Raw genomic sequence first — 7,098 nt, forward strand, 5'->3', positions numbered from 1 at the left:
AATATTTGCACAGATTTTACCAATTGATGGTATTCAGAGGCTATCAGACTTAGAAACTAGGGGTGCACCTCTCCAGCAGACCATGGACCTACAACGTGCTGATGCTCAAAGCACCGGGTTTAGCCCTAGAGCCACACAAAAAGTTTCAGGATTTAGATTTTCATATTAGAAATTAATATATTGATGCTATTAGTGGAGTGGAGAGAAATGTTTGCCTTAACTTACTACTTTAACGGATTAAATATAATAGTGAAAGCTCGGGACCACTAGCAATTTTACAAAAATAAATATACAACACACACACACATGCGAAGAGAAGATTTGAGACAGTTCTCTACATCCTAACCTGTTGTATTTTGTCCAAATATGCAAATATCTCTGCAACTCTCAAATCTGACCCCAATTATCTGACTGACTGAACTCCAGCTTTTACATGTAACTCTAACACAATACTGTTTAACACGCGATAGCACCTAGAATCATCAGATCAGAATTCCGCTCAATTCAAGTATGGCACTGTAGCATTGATAGCCAACCCACAGTAAGATGCTATTTAAATATGGCAACTCTCACCATGTTCAGCTATATAGCTACAGCTTAAAAGTGAAATGTTCAAGTATACTTATTTACAGCTGAAAGGAACCCCTTTTTACCAGCACGAGAAACTTTCACTCGGCTCCCACGGAGAATTCCTCTGTTGATTAGTGACAAGCAAACAACAAAGTTTTATCTCAGCAGAACGAAACATAAATATCCAGAAGCTCTGACGTGTGCTTCAAAACTGCGACAAAAGAATGATACATTAGTAAAATTTCCTACTTCCTCCCAATCATTTGTGAGTATAAGCCATATAGCTTTGCAGACAGAAAATGCATTGCGTGTTTATTTCAAAGATTGAAAGCAGAAGAAATCTTTATTCCATTTTAATAGACCATATACCTCTAACATCTCTGACAGCTCAAGCTGTCTTTTGTTGTATCTTCATGTAGCTGTGGAAAGAAAATTATTCTGACTCCATTTAAATTATTCCTTGACACAGAATAAACACTGCTGCCAGAATATACAGTTCTTTTTAAAGCCATTTATCAGGAGCAGTACTGCATACAACGCCATCTCTACACCTTCACAGAAGCACTGAGAATGCTCAGGAGAAAGCTCCAGTTGTGCTCAGTCATCTGCCCTTGAGTGCTGCCTTGTGCTTAAGAACGATGTGATCAGAGAACTCCTGCCATAAACAACCACAGTGAAGACACCACAACCATTGGAAAAAAGACTCCAAACCATTGAAATCATTTGGATAGGTTGACATGACACCTGTTATACACAAGTGTGATGATTATGGCAAAAAAAACAACTCTAGAAGCAAATGTCAACACAACTTTCAATGTGTTTCCCAGTGGTAAAATATCTATTTGAATAATGAATTCAAATAAATTAGAATTAGAAATGCATTCTGTTTTTCTTCTCTAAAGCACCAAACAATCCATTAAAAGTTAAGACCTGAGGAATTGGAGAGATGGCTCAGCAGTCAAGGGCACTTGTTCTCTGCTCTTTTAGAAGGGCTGAGATCAATTCCCTGCTACGGCATGGCAGCTTATAATCATCTATAATAACATCCAATGTCCTCCTCTGGTATGCAGGCATACATGCAGAAAGTATATAAACTTGACATAAAGTATATAAACCTTTAAAAAATAAAAGACCTTAGAAACATATCATTGCACAACAATCTCATTCAGCAGCATACATCAGCTGATATGAGGATCCCAATACACATATAGTAGAGGACTTCCGGGTCTGTGTTCATTCAGATATGATGCACCTAACCTTCAAGAGACTGAACACCCCAGGAAGTTTAGAGGTCAGGTGGGGTGGGGTGTGAGGACATCTACATGGAGACAGCGGTGTGGGGAGTATGTGTGGGATGCAGAACAACAGTCAGAGGGTGGATGGGGGGTATAAATTATGTAGTGTAAAAAATAATTAATAAAAAAGAAAAATGTAAAGCTATAAATAAGAATAATTCTAAGAATAAAAGGTAATATCACCTAAAAAAAAAAGAGAGAGAGAGAGAGAGAGAGAGAGAGAGAGAGAGAGAGTAAGTCCCATAAGACACCAATAAGCAGGCTACCATAGAAGGGGACAGCTTGCTAAGCCTTGTCTCTCTAGTCATAAGAACTACAAGGAACTAACGAATGCAAAGAGGAGAAATAGTCTCCCCCGGGGAAGAGTACACTAATTGGTTATCCAATCAATGGTCAGCCCTGAAAGCATTTACATATAAGTAACATTATATAGATAGGTGTATTATATGTATGTTATTAAGAACACAAACAGACACAGAATCATATATGTGTAATACACTCACATATATGTAACAACAGTCAAGAAGGGGAGGCCATCAATTTTATAGATAGCAGAGGATGGACGTGACCAGGGAGAGGCAAGAGGGAGGAAAGAGAATAGGGGATGATTGTAATTAAAAAAAAAAAATTCAAGTTTTAAAAGATGCAATAAAAAGGGTACTTTTGGAGCTGAGCAGTGGTGGTACATGCCTTTAATCCCACCCAGCCCTTGGGAGGCAGAGGTAGGTGGGTTTCTGAGTTCGAGGTCAGCCTGGTCTACAGAGTGAATTCCAGGACAGTCAGGGATACACAGAGAAACCCTGTCTTAAAAACAAAAAACAAAAAACAAAAACAAAAAACAAAAAAAGTACTTTTCTTTTTATTTGTTGTGTTACCCACACAACCTATAATCCTTTCAAAAATATTTTTTCTAATTTTGAATATGTAGGGATATTTAAAAATAAGAAAATGAAAATATAGAAAGGGAATAGGATTCTCCAAAGAGACGGCTCTGCCTCTGTTGTCTAACAGTGCTGAACTCCATGGAAGCTGTTCCTACAGCACCTCAGACACCCCCCCCCACCCTGCTGGTGTGGGCTAACCTTACATCTGTGCCATTTCTGACCTCAATCAATATTGCTCACAGCTATTGTTTGGAAAGCAGTCAAAAGGAAGTCTGGATGTCATATAAGTTCTTGTAATTGTCACCTATTCTCTTTCCTATTTAGACTTTTTCTTCAGTGCTGAGCCATGTATCACTGTGAGTTCATCTCTAACACATAGGACTAATTCTGCTCACACCTCTGTCTATAGCACCACTAGTGACCTTAGTCCTCTCAACTAGCACAGAAACATTACACACTCCACAAGGTCTATTTGCCATTTCCCAACCCACATAAGGTATGCATTTTTCTGTATAGATGTCCACATAACTGTTCAGGCTCAAATAACTTACTTGTATATACTGTGTGTATTTTAGGGCCCTAGGTTATCTCATGCGCCAACCTAAGAATAGGAACTAACTCATATTCTTATAATTGTCTTTCACCCTATGAGTTTCTTTTTCTGCTTTCAGATGAAACTGAATTAGGGAGTGTTAAACCTATAGAGCACAGAGTTTATTTATTCAATGCATGGGAATTAGTACCCCAGCTTCAGTGTGCTGAGAGCTAAAGGTGAAGAGAAAAAGGGAAGGCGGTGTCTGTCCATAAAGGGTCTGAGAAGCAAGGGATGAGACCCATGAACAGCCTCTAGCAGGAATCTCCATGGGAAGTCAAACCCATTCTTAACCAGAAGAAACAAGACGAGGTTAATATTTTAAGGCCTAACCTGGAAACCATTTACCTACTTAGGGATCTTGGAATAATGTCTTTCAAACATATTCTGACACATGCACATTCCATCTTGTGATCCTTCTCTTCCCCACCCCACCCCCCAAATCCCAAATCCCATCCAAGCAGAAGAGTACAAACACATCTGCTCATCACACTTTCTTTGAAAAACAGAAACAAAAAGTTTCATCTGAAAGCAGAAAAAGAAACTCTAACTCGGTCATTCTGTGGCATTTAAACTGCTTACCTTCTCTTGGAATTCCTTGACCCCGGAGTCCATTCAAATTGCCGTCCTAACACCGTACCTAACTTTTATGAGCAAATTGGCACAGCTAACTTCACATGCAAAGTGGATTTATGGCTTTCTATTAATGTCAGTGTTTCAACATCTTTGAGATACATTTGTGCATCAATGATTTAGAAAATTAACCATATAAATTCTATGCTGATTCTATACTGAGAAGGATATGAATTTTACTCTTTCTTCAAGTAAAGGTACTGCCAACAACTGCATGAGATCAACATGTAACCAGAAGCTATCATCTCATGACTGAGGCCTCAGATCTATTTGACCTAGCTTGTCTCCTCTAGTACCCCCCACACCAGTTACTTTATAGATTTCACCCATGGCTCTATTTCCTTCACACCCTTGTCTTATGCATCATAATTATGGGTCTCCTTTGTGTGTGGCTTCCACTATGCAAGCCACAGCAGGATCAGGAAATGCCAGACTTCACAGCCATATCGACCATACCTGGAAGACTGCCTAGCTCAAGAAACATCTGTGGTTTAGTGAGCATCTCCAATGCCCAAAGCTACTGAAATGTTAAGACACTGTTCTAAATAAAATTCAAATAGGAATGGATTTAGTCAGTACAGATTCCATAAGATGGCAGGCTGATACGAATAGACTTGTTCAATTTAGCTCAGCTGCCATCCGGGGGCACGAATTCTATGGCACTCAAATGTGAGCTGCCTTGAACTATATTTTTTAGAAGTATTTGTATGACAGACAAATGAAGTAAACAACATAAGAGGAAACAAAAGTAATCCTCTTGCTGAGAGAAGTGTGAATTCCTGAGATCTCATAGTGAGAAAAGCATAACATAAACATGTTCTGAAGTGTCAATCACGGTCCCTCTTTTTTCTTAGTTACAGTGATTTTAGGAGAACATACCCTATCAGAATAGATAATATAGAAACAATGGTGTTATGGTAATAATTGTGGCCCCCTAGAGGTCAGCACCTTATCCATATTAGGATCAGAAACATGAAGGTTTTATTTGTTAAAACCATAACCAGTAAACAAGGGAACTACAATAACAAAGACAAGAGCCATACAGCACCATGCTTTCAAAGGCATGCAATGGAATAAGGCTCCATTTTCAATACCTGTCTTCTAAAAGGAACCCAGTATTCATTGTGTGTTGGTGGAGAAAGCACACAAAAGTTGCCTTTTCCCTACTCTGGATCCCAGGCCCTGTGTTCCATAAGTATAGCCTGTTGTGTGTAATTCCCAGGTCAGGGTGCAGTAGACAAATTAATTAGTCTATTAAGTCTCGCTCATATCCTGGCACTGATGTTTAGGTTAGCACCTTCAGCTACAAGTTTCTCATGCCGAACTGTGCTGCCATTTGTTCCTGAGAGAAATTAGGAACGAAGGGAAAAAGAAAACATGGCTGGGACAAGAGCCCACTGACCTAAAGGCAGAGGCACGCTCGTGAGTCAAGGACAGACTGGGCTATACATAAAGTAGGGAAAAACTCCTCTTGATAAGCTCATGCTATTTTAAGTCATTAGGGCAAAATAAATGGCTTCATATCTACCAAAGATTTAAACAGCACTTAACACTCTATGAAATCAACCTGAAAAGGATGATATAATTTGCTGTGAATTAGCACTAAGGAGAATGAATGATTTCATATAACAAACTCTCAAGCATTACGAGGGAAGATTACACACTTGACTGAAATATTTGTGAATGTTACACATGCCTAAAATGAACCAAATCATATGTTTACAAAATACTATATACATATACACCTACATGCCCACACCCACCCCCCCACAAAAAATTCAGAGAGGAAGGGAACTCAGTTATCACGTATCTCCTACCCACCACTGGCTCCTGCAGGGTGTACCTGAAAAGAACCACATGCCATACATAGTCCAAAAGTCAATAAAAGCAATGCTTGCTATCATACCACACAACACCTTTGCATCAGCAGGTATTTTATTTACTCTTAAATGCTTCCCTTCTCTTTAACTGAGTAAAGTTATGGTACAGTGATACGTTTTCTGTGTATCCCCGTCCCAAAGGTACACAAAGGATCAGGTGTTCAAAGCCAGTTTGCACATAGGATAACAGAGGGTCCAAAGGTTCTCAGATGACTCTAAAAGCAGCAATGAGAAAGAAATAACAGAATAAACAGTCACTTGGTTCACCATGGCACCATCTCTCTCCACAAATATCTGTTACATACTACAGTGGTCACACAGGGTAAGGATGTACAATAAAGTGATCCTACCCGAAATCCACCCAACATGCAGGACTGCGCAGCTAACATGCAAGCTTGCTAAAAGGCAGTTGCAAAATTACAACTGAAGCTTTCTCTTTTTTTTGGGGGGGGGGGGCTCTAAAGCTTGAATTTATGTAATAGTCCTCATATCTAGGCCCATTATCTTGAAGATTATTAAAGCATAATTTAATGAGGTATTTTCATTAAAGACATCAAAGACACAAAAATAAAAAAAGAGTAGAATTTCAAAGACATTTAACACTAGAAGTGTCACAAAAATGAAAACGCATATTTTTCTAATTGTTCTTCATTATATAATGGCACAAGGCTACACTTATAGAGAAGACATTTCAATCATTCGATCATGATTCACTCTTCGTGAGTTACTCTGCTGAGAGATATGGATAGAGAGAAAAAAGGCAGAGTCTGTCCATGAAGGGTTTGGAAATCATTGCAAGAGAGCAGTAAGGCAAGTACATGAGGGCGTTTCCTGGGAAAGTGGAGCTGCGTCGTAGAAATCATGGGAAAACCGAGGAAGCACCTAAGGGACAACATCACAGAGGAAGAAGCAAGTTCTTATAAACAGAACTAGGAAGAAAAAACTAACAAATCAAGTCTTTGCCAGGGAGACAAGGAAAGTGGCAGGAATGCCATCTAAGAAGAAAAGCAGAGTCAGGCCATAGAGGCCCACAACTTTAACCCAGCACTCTGGAGGCAGAGGCAGGCAGATGGCTGAGTTTGAGACCAGCCTGGTCTATAGAGTTTCAGGACAGCCAGTCAGGGCTACATAAGCAGAGAAACTTGAGAGAGAGGGGGGGGAGGGAGGGAGAGGGAGAGGGAGAGGAGAGAGAGAGAGAGTGTGAGAGAGAGAGAGAGAGAGAGAGAGAGAGAGAGAGAGAGAGA

This window comes from Mus caroli, chromosome 3, assembly GCF_900094665.2.
Source record: "Mus caroli chromosome 3, CAROLI_EIJ_v1.1, whole genome shotgun sequence".
Lineage (NCBI taxonomy): Eukaryota > Metazoa > Chordata > Mammalia > Rodentia > Muridae > Mus > Mus caroli.